The 13,258-nt window shown below is 41.8% G+C and overlaps 1 protein-coding gene across 6 annotated transcripts in view; it reads right to left on the bottom strand.

Moving 5' to 3' along the window:
- DISP1 (dispatched RND transporter family member 1) overlaps window positions 1-13,258 on the bottom strand; it is a 177,102-nt gene that overhangs the window by 100,262 nt on the left and 63,582 nt on the right. For all 6 annotated transcript variants that reach the window (XM_035008626.1, XM_035008630.1, XM_035008628.1 and 3 more), the window contains exon 2: window positions 2,172-2,234. The gene's annotated coding sequence lies outside the window, so the exon portion shown is untranslated. The remainder of the gene's footprint in view (window positions 1-2,171; window positions 2,235-13,258) is intronic.

Genomic DNA, 13,258 nt, shown 5'->3' with positions numbered 1-13,258 from the left:
AGGTCCTCAACCAATTTAAAGAGTGTAAAAGGTTCTACAGGTCAAAGAGTCCGAACACTGTGGCTCAGCTAGCCAGAAATGTCTAAGCAAAGACCGAGAACAAGGGAGACCCCAAGCAGCTCGCTTCACTACAATGCCAGGGTGGGCTAATCCGTTTATACTTACCGCCATAGACCTCTAACAATTATTTTGTTTTGAAGATCCTAGAACTCTCGTTCATTGGGAATAGGTTAATCCCATTTAATTAATGGAATACACTAATTGGTCACTTAAATTCTGAGATCCCTTACCCTGTTTTGGGGAGGGGAGGGTTGTTGTGCTGCCAGACATTTAGATCCCAGTGAAGGGCCCCCAATTCCAGCTAAACTACATGGAGTGATCACAAAGAGTTTCTCAGTGTCAGATATCCTGGAAACACCCTGAAGGGATCTTTAGTTAGTCCCCGTGGCAAACCATTCACATCTGCCCTCAATATTGTTTTCAAAAGAAAGTCATTTTTTCTCTGCTACATAGCAGTAAAATCAAAACTTTTTTCTTCCACTCCTTGTACTCCTCAGCACATACCCCCGATTTAGAATATAAATTACAGAAATTTACTTTTGTACCAAAACATTTGTTAAATTCAAAAACACACAAATTAGACATTAACAGGACAATGTAAATAATACATTAAAGTATTGCTTTATTGATTGATGGTTCAAAAACGGTTTCACTATAACATTTTTATTTATTATTTATATATTAACATAGTAAGAACAGTGTTATTATATATATGTGTGTGTATATCTATACATTTTTTTTTTTAAACCTCTGGTCTGGGGCACCTGGCTGGCTCAGTCAGTAGTGCATGCAGCTCTTGATGTCAGGTCGTGAGTTCAAGCCCCATGTTGGGCATAGAGCTTACTTAAAAAAAAATAAAATAAAAAACAGGGCACCTGGGTGGCTCAGTCTGGTAAGTGTCCGACTTTTGATCTCAGCTCAGGTCTTAATCTCAGGGTTGTGAGTTCAAGCCCCAAGTTGGGCTCCACATGGAGCCCAAAAACAAAACATAACCAAAACCAAAACCAAAACCAAACAAAACATAACACAACTCTGCTCCTAATTTCAGTTTATTTAGGTACTTAGTTTTAGTGGCTGTCACCATGGGGAAGAAAAATCCAAAGATAATATGTAGATCCAAATGGAAGAAACACATCGTTAGCTGCAATACCAAATCATGACACTTGCTTTTCAATTCTACCAATGAGTTTTTAGAGGTCTGTCCTCACATACTACAAATTTAAAATGCTGATATGATCCAAGCGGTGACTTCAACAGCTAATAACCTAAAGGTGCAATATGCTCAGAGTGAGATCAATCACTAGTAAGAGGCACATACTTAATAAGTTGAAGAACTAGGATTCAACGCCAGAAAATGTGATTTCAAAGTCATGTAATAACCGTTGTTGCTCAAAGTATGACCTACAACCAGCTACATCTGCTGGGAGCTTGTTATAAATGCAGAGTCCCAGGCCCCAGTCCAGACCTACTGACTGATTCCGCTTTTTAACTAAATCCTTGGATGATCTGTATACAAACTAAAATTGAGAAGCACTGCTCCAAAACATTTTCATATATGTTTAAAAAATCTCCTGAATGGCTAGTATCCAAGAACTCTGAACACCTGAATACAGGTGCTCCCTAGAGAGTTCAACTTCGTACAGTCTGCTATCTAGACATCCTTAGAAGCCTGAAATGACATTTGAGAGAGTCGGCGACACAGAATGATCTGTTTCTCTAGATTGCTGAGTTTTACCACGACAGCTCACCAGAGAGATATATACATAGTCTGCACCCGTCAGGCCTTCTAGGGAAAAGCTTCCACATCGATGTAGGAAATGGCCATTCTAAAACTGCCAAGAGCCCCCTGAAAATGTGAACCCCTCAAAGGCATGAATCAGGTCTTACTTATTTTGTCTCACTGGGGAGCAAGTATAGCACCTCGGCACACGGTAGCATTGCCGCCGTGTATGTGTCAAACGGATACAGGAAAGAATGAACACAGCTCTCATCTGGGCTCCCACTTTGTGCAGACATTTTGATAAACACCGCATGTATACTTCCATACCCTCATGACAACCCTTGGAAGTGTAGGCTCAGGGAGGGAAAGTAACTTACCCGACATTACATACCTGATAAGAGACTGGATGTAAATTCAGGTCTGACTTCAACGCCCATGAGCTACACCACTGGTTCTGAAAAAAGGTGAAAATCAAAATCATCTGAGGAACTTGTAAAAACAGATCCGCACTTTTGGGGCACATCCTTCTGTACTGGTCTGACTTTTAGAACATACATTCAGTCAACCAAACCCCAAACTGAGTACAGACAGTAACAAAGGACCCTAACTGGGTTACAAGTGCATCACAACCATACTGAAGGAGGTAGAGGAAGGAACTGGTCCTAATAAACTCAGTAACACTGTTTTGACTGAATATTGTAAGACTAAAGAAAAAGTAACTACACAAAGATTATGTGTTTCTCATAGGGGTACAGGCTGGCCATTCTGAAACCGCTTGATGCCCCAGGTTTCTCACCGTGGGCACTACCAGCATTCTGAACCATTTAATTCTGTTGTGGGGGCCGTCCTGGGCATGGCAGGAAGGTCAGGATGTCTCTGGCCTGACCTCACTAGATGCCATTAGCACTCCCCCACCTGAACTGGGACAATGGACAGGGTCTCCAGACATTGCCAAATGACCCTTGGGGACAAAACCGCCTGCAGTTAGAATCACTGCTTTTTGTGTCTACAAGATTTGAACAAACAAGTAAATGTATTATAGATAATGGGTGCCAAGTCTCTCACTGCTGGAGAAAATAGGCTGCCACTAAGAAAGGCGGTGACGTTAGAAAGAACCCTGTCCTACGGGATTTGAGTCAGAGGTAGGTAGATACTGAAACGAATGTGTGCAGCTGTGCTAGCATACTTATGTGCATTCACTAGCTCTGTCCACCAAAGGGCCTACAAGCAAAGACACCCAAGCAGTAGGGAGCATGTCCAGCACCCTGATCTTGGTTTCTAAATACAAGTATCCAGTACAAGAAACCCTTGGAGCTCTAAAGCCATTGCAGGAAAAATAGAGGACGAGCCTAGAATACCTTGTGATGTCTCAAAGTACAGATGTGCTAAAAAAAAATGCGGAGAGAAGTCAAAAGCTAATTCAAAGGAGTTCTCGATGGCCAAGGCTGCAACTATTTGAGCAGGAAAATAAATTAATGATGGTATTGGATGAAAACCCATAGAGTAAAATAAATACTCCTGAGGCCATACTGACATAAATAAGTAAACGAGGGAAAAGGGACAGTTCTTCCTTACAGTCGCTTTCCAATTACTGAATGTGGAAGGAATAGTAAAAATAAAAAATTAAGAAAATACCATAGGAATGATTGTTGCAGGCAAGAGTCACAGTGGTTTGATGAGAATATGGATATTTGCAAAGTCATCAAGCCACAGATGCTCTTGCCTGCAAGAATTACTACTATGGTATCTGCCTAATGGTAATTTTTGTTGAGAAACAGGATATTTGCAAAGCATCTCCTCACAAGATACTTAATTACAAAGGAAAAAATAGTAACTATACAGAGTAAAACAAACTGGTGGATACCATAACTAAGAAATCAAAGTTACCATCACCAGTAGTAAGACTTGGTGACATCATATACCCCTGATATGATGTACTAACAGGTGTACAGCTTTTCTCCTGTGGTATTTCTGCCCCAAATGCATAACCTCAGTCTAATGACGAGAAAACATCAGATATACCCAAATTGAGAGACATTTACACACACACACACACACACACAAAGTGCTCTTCAAAACTGCCAACATCGTGGAAGATAAAGACTGAGGGGCTATCATCAAACACGGAAAGAGACAGGGAAAACAAGACAACTGAGTGCAATGTGGGACACTCGATCAGATTCTGGGCCACAAAAAGGATATAAGTGGGAAAACTGGCAGAATTCAAATAAGGCTTGTAGATCAGTTCATAATATTAAGACAATGTTCATTTCCTTGTTTTAATAATTGTGCTATAGTTAGGTAGGATGAAGAAAAGCTGGGTGAAGGGTCAAGGGGAACTCGCTAAGTTTGTTTTTTAAGATTTTATTTATTTATTTTAGAGAGGTAGCGTGAATGGGGACAGGGTGGGGGCAGAGGGAGAGGGAGAATCTCAGGCAGACTCCCCACTGAGCGAGCACAGAGCCTGACCTGGGGCTCCCATCCCTGGACCCTGAGATCATGACCTGAGCCAAAATCAAGAGTAGGGTGCTCAACTGACTGAACCACCCAGGCGCCCCTCTAAGTTTTTTGAAGGTTTAAAATTATTTCAAAATAAAAACTTGTGAAAATAAGCCCACATGAATGAATAAGAATTCCAGGGAATGGAGATCTAGGCATCTATGTTTTTAAACATCTCAAGTGATTCTGGTACAGTCACCTGGCAGGAATTTGGAAGCCTGCACCAGCAATCAGTTTAAAGAAAAGAGTGACAAACAAAACATGAATCCTTGACTGAGAGCCGGTTACAGGACAGGTCCTCTACTGGGGCACCAGGATGAAAATGACAGGACGGGTCCCTATCTTCAGAGCTGTCACTCTGCTCGCTCTCCTTATAATCAGATCCCCTCTCCCCTTACGGTGTGTGACCGGCCCCCACTGCGGTGCAGGTGCATCTGGCATTTGCCTACCTGTAAGCACAGTTAGCATACTGCCCAGGTTGGCGGTATGAATACAGCACCGTGACCCTCCACACTACCCCTTTCCAGAGCCTTGGCTGTATTTCCAGTGAGCCTTGTGAAGCACGTGTACAAGTCCATCTGTAGAATTAACAGCCCTATGCGTGCTTGTGGCTGAGCGCCTATGTCTTGTAACTCCTGCACAGTCTGTCTCTAAACAATCAATATGGAAAGTGGAAAAATAAGGTTTCTATACAACACTTGGTCCATGTGTACACCCTTGGTTCCTGTTGCAGCTGTGTCTAAGTCTTTTAAATTATTTTCTTAGGATAAATGTTTATGTTTGGAATTACTGGGTCAGAGGCTATGAACGTATTTACAATATTTAAACTTTTTTTTTTTTTTTAGGTTTTATTTATTTGAGAGAGAGAGCACGCGCACTAACGGGGGAAGGCAGAGGGAGAAGCAGACTCCCCGCTAAGCAGGGAGCCCGATGTGGGGCCTGAGCTGAAGGCAGACGCTTAACCGACTGAGCCACCCAGGCGCCCCATATTTACAGTACTTAAACTGCCCTCTGCATCCTTCAACCTGACAAGGTCTGGGCCTCCTCTTCTTTAAAAAACAAAAAATGTCAGTTTAAAGGATATGAAATTATTCTCCTGCCTTATTTTAACTGCCATTTCTTTAGTTAACTGTACCCTCCCACAAGTCTTCTTGCTGTACGGACAGAGACATCTTTGCTAAAGGCTGGTCCAGTCATAATCTTACCTATTTCAGTAAAGCCTTTATATGTGACAGACTTTGACATTCTTTCTGAAAAATTCCTTTGGAAAACTTATCTTTTTTTATCTTCTCTGATAATATTTTTAATTTCTCTAGTGTTATATTAGTTTCCAAGTACCTAGACAGATCCCCCATGCTGATGTTTAACATACTGTCAATTGTTGCCATCATCATTTATGTCCAGTGAGTCTGGCCTGTCATAGAAACATAAGGAATTTATGTAATTCCATCATAAAATGTTTCCTTTGTCCTGTCAAATTCCATGGAAAACAGAGTCAGACAAATGGGAAATGCCCTAAAAGTGGAACACATAGGAAGTTTTAAAACTAGAACAAAGGAAACAAACAGAGAACAGTTTCCTCCATTCACAAAGTTACAAAGAGAAAAATTTGGTCCCTTTGCATTAGCCTGCAAATTTGCAGGATTTCTTCTTCCCTCTCTGGACAAAGATACTTTCCAATGTAATGCAGACAAGATCCCACCAGACATCAATCTCCTCCTTCTGCCACTGTCCTGGAGTTCTCCCAAATATCTGCCACTCCCAGATTACTACACTAGCAAGAGTGCGTTTTGCTCCTTCATTGTGCAGATGATTGGAATGGCCCTCGAGAAGTAAGGAAAAATTCACATGCCTGCAAGGAAGAATTAAATTTAGAAGCTAAATCTTAAAAGATGAGAAAAATCATTGCAAAATAACATTATCATATTTATTTGCAATGTACATTTTATCTTAAATGATCTGCAACGTACAAGTATTTTATCCTTTTTTTAAAAAAGATTTTATTCATTCATTTATTAGTCAGAGAGAGAGAGAGAGCACGAGCAGGGGGAGCAGCAGAGGGAAAGGGAGAAGCAGGCTCCCCGCTGAGCAGGGAGCCCAACACGGGACTCAATCCCAGGACCCTGGGACCACGACCTGAACCGAAGGCAGACGCCTAACTGACTGAGCCACCCAGGCGTCCCACAAGTATTTTATTCTTACGACATGAACAAATATGGTAAAAAGACCATGATGGAAAAGATTAAGAAAAGCTGAAAATTCTCCATGTCAGTCGCAGAAGGAAGTGAGACAACTGTGCTCATGTAGTGCTTCCTTTAAAGATGTGTCAAGGTTCTATTTCTATAGAAAAGAAAGAAATGCTGTTTTTCTAAATGTTAATTATTAAAGTCCCCAACTCAAAATTTCCTTTAACTGCCTTCTCAAATGCTTAATTTGATAAAAGTCTTATTTCAGGTGTACATGTTGGATACATAAACCCACATAAATATATATGAAGGTACTCACTCAAAAATCTGTTCCTGTTTACTCTTCCCAAAATAGGAGCATCTTTTGTGTCCCTTTCAAAATCCAGAATTAAAGAGTGTCAAAGTAGTATTTTTCCTTTAAACCAAAACCAAAGGTACAATGACCTGTAAAAACGTTCAAGCACAACTGAAAATACTGTGTTGCTAATTTTACAAGCTCAAATTATACCCCAATGCAGGTGGCTTTGTCAATAAATCCACGGCAGGAGCTGCAAACGTGGCCCCTCCCTCACCCGTCAGGAGAACTTCAAGAAGAAAAGATAGAAGCACTTGTCTGAACATCCAGTTCCTTCCTTAAAATCCATGGATGTGCACAATGGGAATGTATCTCCAGTGCTAAAGGGGCTGGAGCAGTTCCCTATAGTGGGGCACAGCAGGCCCGTAAGTTCTCGAAGTCATGTGAGGTCAAACCAGCCTCCTGTACTGCACACTCTCCTGCTACTCTTCTAGAAGGCCTCCACACACGGGAAAGCTACACTTCCCCCAGAATGCGTCATCCCTGAGTGGTTCACACAGGAAAGTGTTGCCCTCTCTTTGGAAAACCTACACGTGTTTCTCTGGGACAAACAGCCTTTTCCTGCTAGGAAGGCTGAGGCAGACTGCGTTCCCTCACATGGGTAGATGTCACAGAAGTGATTTTAAGTAAATACTGTCCGCTCTCTTTCTGGGGACGGACGTAGTGCGTGCATACTGAAGAAACACTGCGCCACGCAGAAAAGCATGAACACTGATACAACAGTCACACATGATCCCAAAGCCGGGATGCTCTCTCAACAGGCCCGTGTATGTGCCCATGTTCCTCTTTTTACAACAGAACTGGGATTGTGCTTCCTGCTTCCTCCCCAGTGCTCAAGTTAAGCTTCATAAATATAAATTTTAATGGCTGCATAACCAAACATTCCCCTAATAACCATTTAGATTGCTTCTGATTTTTACTATTAAGAAACCTCAATGAATTAACCTTCATACATGACTTTTTCTACATATATGTTGTCATTTCCTTAAGATTCCCAGCAGTGGAGTCTTGATGCTTATTGTAAAGCTGCATGGTCTGTCCATCTGTACTCCACAAGCAAGGCATGAATGTTCATTCTGACAAACCGTCAACATTTTTTGTTAAATCTTAACAGGTGAAAGGAGCATCTAACTTTAAATTTACATTTCTTTGATTACTGGGAAAAGTAAATCTTTTTTTTTTTACATATGCTAATAATATATATGTCCTCTTTTGTGAATTGCCCTCTTGTCTATGAAGAATTTGGTCTTCTTATCATTTTTAAGAATTTATAATTCATGGATATCAATCTCATCATTTTTGATGAAATTATAGTATTACTAGTTTGCTTTTTGTCTTCTTTTGTTGTTAAGTTTTATGTCCTATAAAAATGACCTTATATTTAAAACATTCTTCATGATCAATAGGGGAAAATACAGACAACTGCATTTTACAGAAATTAAAAATTTTATAATATATGGATATTCCTTATATAATTTCCAAGTCTGTCTACCAGTCATTCAAGTCATCACATGGCATCACGTGAAGTCACTAAATACAGGACGCATTTCACTCAGTTCCTTCACCAACACAGCAACTCTCACTTCCCAACAACTCACACCACACACACTCAAGTATGACCAACGCACACGAAATGTGCTTGTCCGGGAGGAAAGCCCGCGACAGGTTTCATACGGCAAAGGAAATGGGAAAGTGAAGATGTATCACTGAGGTCCTCCTACACAACTAAGCCAGGGGTCTTATTACCAGAGAATGAACTGTCAGTTAAGATACTAAATGATTTTGCTTTTATTTTATTTTATTTTTTTAGATTTTTTATTTATTTATTTGCGAGAGAGAGAATGAGAGACAGAGAGCATGAGAGGGAGGAGGGTCAGAGGGAGAAGCAGACTCCCTGCTGAGCAGGGAGCCCGATGCGGGACCCGATCCTGGCACTCCAGGATCATGACCTGAGCCGAAGGCAGTTGCTTAACCAACTGAGCCACCCAGGCGCCCAAAATGATTTTGCTTTTAAAACAAAGGTTACACTAACAAGCATAATTAAAACTAATGGTCTTCAAAAGTCCTTCCCTGAGCAAGCCAATTTCAGGTAAAGGTATAACTATCAGGGCCCTAATCTATTATAGGGCAAAGTCTTTGCTCAGAAGGAGAAAAGAAAAAACAAAATCCTGAGCTGCCAAATAAACATACAATAATTAAAATGCTGCTTTTATTTATACCCCAGAAAGCAAGTATTTACACTTAGTTTCCTTACACATAAAATCACAATGCTAATCAATATTAAAGGTCAGAAATCAGCTTTCCTGAAATTAATTTTCCAAGAGCACATAAGGTCCCTTTTTAAGAATCAGGGGCACCTGGTGGCTCAGTCAGTTAAGCGTCTGACTCTTGGTTTCAAATCAGGTCATGATCTCAGGGTCTTGAGATTGAGCCCTGAGTTGGGCTCCATGCTCAGCAGGGAGACTGCTTGAGATTCTCCCTCCCCCTCTCCCTTTACCCCTCCTGCCACTCACGTGCTCTCTCTCTCTCTCAAATAAATAAATAAAAATCTTTAAAAAATAAAATAAAAAGATATTTTTAAGAATTAAAAAAACATTTAAAGGTTTTGCTTTCAAAAGTAAGTAAACTTCTTAAAAGTGTAACACTGTATTTCTACATGACTTCAGAGTTTACAAAAATGCTTTACCATAACGTGTTGTAGTTGCTCATTATAAGCCCTATCTCTCACCTAGGGTATCTGTGCCGAGAATATCATACTGATGAGGGAAAAGAAGGCAAGCTGAGGACAAAGCAGAAGCTGACACCCCACAATCCCCCCGCCATGGGATATATGTGTCATTCCTAAGGCACTCCTGGCTGCCCTAAAGGAAAAACAAATAGTTAACTTATAGAGATCACAATCCTTTAAAACAGGAGTCTCCCTCAGTTTACAAATGTTTCAGCAATCTACAAGAACAAAGCATTCCTATCATCAATAACCTAGCTTCCAAAAGGAAATGGAGATACAATTAAATGCCCTTATAATCTGCAGCCCATTGAGAGATAATTGAAGTGGGCAGAGTGTAATGTTCCTCCAGGAAGCTCCCAACTATCTTAATGTTAATGCCTTACTAGAGGGGTAAACAACCTTAACTTGACAATGGCAAGGCCTCTGGTATCTCGTAGGTCCTCTTTAGCATATGAAAGTTCTTTGGAAACCTCCCTTTTTCCTTACCTCCCCCAATCCCATAGCATATAATCGGTCACCCCTCACAACCCCGGGGCAGCAGCTCTTTCTGCCCACAGGTCCCATCCCCGAGCTTTAATAAACCACCATTTTGCACCAAAACGTCTCAAGAATTCTTTCTTGGTCGTCGGCTCCGGAACCCCATCAATATGATTCGCTGTGAAGCTAATCACAGAGCAGAGCTCCTCCCCTGAAGACCTTTCCATAACACCCACTGTGCCTCCTTATGAAGCCACACGTCTGTAAGCGTAATGGGACCACACCACCTTGGAGCCAACCAAAGCATTAAACAATTAAGGACTCTGGATTAGAACTGAATAAAAAGCATTAGCCAAAAAAATGTGAGGTTAAAAAATAATAATAATAAAGGCAAATTAACTTATTGATAACTAAGTTACGCTCAGATCAAAACACTCAGATGCTACTTTTACTTTCAGCTAGGCTAGATTTAAGCCTGCCGACACCCCTGCGGACAATGGTGTGGGTATGGACACTGTCAGACCCATGGGAGCTAACAAAGGGAGTAAACCTTTCCAGAGGAAACACAATAACAGCTATAAATATTTTTAATACATCTTTAAAAATACCCTCTAACCCAGAAATCCCATTGCCACAATTCACCCTATGACTAACCTAAAGTTCATCAAAATAATACAAGTATATTTGTTGCACCATTCTCTATTTATCGAAGGAGGAGGAAGAGGAGAAAATAGAAACACATTCTCCATCAACAGGGGACCAGCTGAAAAAAGGTCCATTCCTATAACAGAATTTTATGCCAAATGTTTATTTAAAAATGTTTATCTTTATACGTCTCTATTTTTTTTAACTTACACTTGAAGTCCTTGATTCTCTCCTGGTTACCTCCCAGTTTTCAGAATTAGCTGGTCCCTTAGCACCCTCTAAATGTGACCAATGAGGACTGAGATCTCTTTCTCTTATTAACCAGTGCCTGGAGCCCAGCCCACACCGTCTCCCCTTCTCTCCTCTCTCTGGCTGTCCCTTTATTGCTGGAGGAGACACAGGAACTGCCCCAGAAAGCATGGGGAACAGCTCCACAGCCAAGGGTGGGTGGAGGGGAGTGATCTTGGGAGCAAGCCGCAGGACACCAATAAACTCATCCATCCGTCCATCATGCACCACACACAGTGCACCCTCAACAAGTATTTGTTTAACTCATGAATGCTGGAAAACAAAACATTCATGTATTAAGCACTTCAGCTGGGGGTGGCAATGAGTAGGAATATCACTGTCATTTTGGTAACAGTGGTTATACCCAAACAATCTATGTAGAATACTGGTAAATTCCTTGGTATTTGTTCACTATTTATTTTAGGCTTTAGCTGTGTTTGTAGAACAGTGTAAACTTAGGAATGCACTCTATTATATTTAAAGATGGTGACCCCTTAGGGTGAACAGCTACTGGCAAAAAGGAGTAAGGGAGGGAGGACCAAAACTCTTTTCCAATCGCACAGATGTTTCAAAAAACTACCCACGGGTTTGTGGATGCAACTTACGCCTCTCAATTCTCATCTTCTTTTAAAAAGCCATCTAAACTCTGATTACTCTGGGTCCTTCTCTCTAGGCAGATCGATTTGTAAGACTTCCTAACAATGCCCCATTGTTTACAGTTGTTTCCAAACCATCCTTCAAGAATGTCTTTGGTTCACCCTGATTTTCAGGGACTCTAGTCTACCAGATCGTCTTTCACTGCTCTTTTCATTCACACCCAGCTGGGCCTTCAGAGTGCTGCACAGCTGGCTCGGAGCTTCGTAGCTTGTCTTCAGCCTCTCCCCCTGGAGCTCTGCACCCCGTTCCACTGGCCTCCTTTGGGCTCCTTCTCTAACTGTGCACCCTCCAGCAGCACTTCGGGGCTGTGCCTTCAGGCTGGACCAGCTACCCTCTTTTCTTCACTGAGCTCCTGCTCTTTTTCTTCAAAGCCCAGCCTTAAGGCACTTCTCAGGGAAGCCTTTCAGGACCTCCCCAACCAGCTCTCGTTCCCCAGTCCTAGTCAGTTTGCGGGACTGTAGCCAGAATCTCATAGGCTGGGAGGATCAAACAACAAACATTTACTTCTCACATTCTGGAGGCTGGGGAGTCCCAGATCAGGGTGCCAGCATGCCAGAAGGGGGTTGTGGTGAGAGCCCCCTTCTTGGTTTCCTCACATAGGAGGGGGGATGAAACAAGATCTCTCCTGTCTCTACTTACTAGAGCACTAATCCCATCATAAGGATGCCACCCTCAAGACCTAACTATCTCTTAAAGACCCCATCTTCAAATACCACCACATTGGGGATTTGAGTTTCAACATATGAATCCAGGGGGACACAAATTTGCGGTCCATAATATCCACTATCAGAGGGAATCACACGGCACATGTCTTTCAAGACACAGATTACAGGTGTCATTTACATTTGTGTGGGTGATTAACTGATGATCTACCTCCCCCACAAGACTCTGCAGTGATATAAGAGCAAGGACGATGTCTGTTGTTGCTCAGACCTTATTCCTAGTTCTTGGCATTTCTGCATCAACAACTATAAAAGGCCCTTTAGGGATGCTATTAATTCCTAACAAACTGGGCTAGAGATACTATTTTTTAAAATTATTTTATTTTTGGAGAGAGAAACACAGTGTGCGTGTGAGCGGAGGGAGGGTGAAGGGCAGAGAGAGAGAGAGAGAGAATCTCAAGCAGGCTCCATGTCCAGTGCAGAGCCCGACACAGGGCTCGATCTCACGACCCTGAGATCTGAGCTGAAATCAAGTGTCAGACACTTAACCGGCTGAGCCACCCAGGTGCCCAGAGGTATTATCCCTACTTTAGAGATGAGGTCGCAAGCTTAGAGAAGTAAGGCAAGGAGCTGAGGGCCAGAATCCGAAGAAGCAGAGAGGACAGACCCGTGCCTCTGACTCCAGGGGCCACACTGTCTCTCTCTCCTTGCTGCTTTTACAGTCTCTCCACATACTTATCTTAATTTGTGTGCACGTAAAGTATTTCAAACATAAGAAAAAGAGATGGATATAATGAGTGCCCATGCCCTCATTTACCAGCTTTATAAACATCTTTAAAATCTGTCTTATCTGCCTTTTTCTCCCCCATAAACTGTTATAAGTGGATTCCCCTGCGGAACATTCCGCGATTCTATTCCCTTTCTTCACGCCAAAGATGTGACCGTTATCCTGAACCTGGGGTTTTCATATGCAAGTATTTC

The sequence above is a fragment of the Mirounga leonina genome, unplaced genomic scaffold (genome assembly GCF_011800145.1).
Source record: "Mirounga leonina isolate KUSES-001 unplaced genomic scaffold, KU_Mleo_1.0 Mir_152, whole genome shotgun sequence".
Classification (NCBI taxonomy): Eukaryota; Metazoa; Chordata; class Mammalia; order Carnivora; family Phocidae; genus Mirounga; species Mirounga leonina.
Note: the sequence above shows the minus strand (reverse complement) of the source record. Positions and strands in the feature narration are given on the sequence as shown.